Below are 2,309 nucleotides of genomic sequence, written 5' to 3'. Positions count from 1 at the left end.
GAGAGAGAGAGAGAGAGAGAGAGAGAGAGATGTCTATTAAGAGTGCACACACAATCAAGATTTTGTCGTCATCGAAAGGTCAGATCCGCATGACGTCATTTCATCCGACATCGAAAAAGCTTTCAGAACTAATACTACTAATAGTTCTGGTTAAATTCTGAAATCGAATCGCACCAGGTCATATTTTTTTTCGACTCCGACAAGTTTCGTCTGGTGGGAACCCTCTTAATGCTAGGAAAACGAACAAGGGGAGATAGGAAGGGACGGTTTCAGGTCGGGCTGGAGATAAAAGCAAGGTGAGCAGGCAGGCCCACAAACTGCTATTGAGCTCAATAATAAATGAGATTTTTCTGTGTTACAGGGAACCATTCTTTCTACAAATCTGAATCCGACACTTCATTCTCAACGATTGTCTTAGAAAATCAGGGCTGCTGATGGTAGCTAAGAATTTCAGATTTGACTCAAGTCGATCATGATTAAATCTAGGCCTATCTTTATTCTGTTTAAAACATGTTTAGTTTGATTTTTGAGTAAAGAGAAGTACTTTACCGAAAAAAACACCCGGCCATTAATAGTGCAGGGAAAAAACAAGAAAGACAGACAGAAAAAATAGAGGGAAAGAAAAGAAGTAGGACCTACCAGTACCAGTGGCGCCCTCCAACCATTAGGCTACCGACGCAACCTTTCCCGACCTTGCCTTCATTTCGATCAAATGACGCACCCTGTAGTGAACCGGAAATACGCCAGAGAAGACAGTCTAGGATATTCGCGTTTTACGGCACGTGCAACCCAATTGTGGCGTCGGGAGTCTAGTACGTTAGGCTACCGGACTCGTAATCGTGAGGTAGACGTTGTGTCCTTGGGAACGGCAGTTTTCACGTTCAATTTTCTTCACTTCACCCAAGTGGGAATGGGGTACCCTGCTTTTGACAGTGAAAGCTCTTGTCAATAAATATGTTGGCCATGTAAAATGGCTGCTTGCATTATATGCTGCCCAGGAAGCTGAGATCGTTGAAAATGCGAGCTTGCTGTTGAGTGGCAAGTTGCGCTATGCAAATGCTATTTATTTATTTATTTACTTATTTACTTATTATTATCATCATCATCATCATCATCATCATCATCATCATCATCATCATCATCATCATTATTATTATTATAGATGTTTGATAGAAAATAAGGAGCAAACCACACCAAAGCACCTGCCAACAACCTGCTATACACGTCTTTGCATTCACTCAGTGTCAAGTAATCATGCTTGGTAGGAATAAAGCTTGTGGTTGCTGTTACGTTATGACTTATACGGCCTAATCAAGGAGGATTTGGAGTCTCTCTCTTAAGTTTACATTTGTAAAATTGTAACTCGCTTTTAGACGTACAGGCCTAAGCACAGAGTTGGTATCTTTGCTGGACTACGGACTGGATGACTCTCGTTTGGTGGGGGTCATTAGTGAACATTAGTGATTTGGGGAGCTTTTTTAATCGATTATGTAGGCCCTTCTTTTGGGATGTATCCCTTTCAGCCTGGGTTGGCCTTGACAGGCAGGGTCGGAAGCCCGGTTTCTTAATTATATAAATAGCGTAAAAAAGCCTACACCAAAAAAAAAAAACCAACATAAAAAAAAAAAAACCGACTCAGCCCCTCCCCCCTTAGAAAAAAACAGCACAAAATCCCTACCAAAAAACCAACAAATCCAAACCAAAAAACAAACAAAAACAAAAACAAAAACAAAAACAAAATAAACAAACAAAAACAATTTGGGGAGTTCTGAAAACTACATAAATTTGTCGACGTTAACATTCGGAGACAAGGCCTCCTGTATATTATCTTCACATAGTTTATGATAAGGGCGATAAATCCATACCATACCATACAGATGAACAACTAGACAAAACTAGACCACTTTGAAAGCCGAGCATTTGGATTACGTCACAGGTACAAGAAGAGAGGAAAAATAATTATGGTGAAAGAAGGCAAGGAAGAATACAGAGTAGATACGAAGATGGCAAATCTCGCAAATGTCCTTCTGAGTGTAAATTTTGGTGTCAGTGCACTTGACGGTCTACCTGATTTTCCGCAGTCTTTGTGCTATGTTAGCTGGTTGGCGTTGCGGTTGGGGTGTTGTTGGGGTTGCTGTTAGAGTTGGGGTTGGGATTAGGTTTAAGGTTAGGGTTAGGGATAGGGTTAGGGTTAGGTATAGGGATACGGATAGGGTTAGGGTTAGGGTTAGGGTTAGGGGGTTTTGGTTAAGATTAAAATCAGGGGCGAAGCCTGACTTGTTTGACAGGGTAATCAAAGTGAAACGGGA

Source organism: Aplysia californica, unplaced genomic scaffold (assembly GCF_000002075.1).
Source record: "Aplysia californica isolate F4 #8 unplaced genomic scaffold, AplCal3.0 scaffold00223, whole genome shotgun sequence".
NCBI classification, from domain to species: domain Eukaryota; kingdom Metazoa; phylum Mollusca; class Gastropoda; order Aplysiida; family Aplysiidae; genus Aplysia; species Aplysia californica.
Note: the sequence above shows the minus strand (reverse complement) of the source record.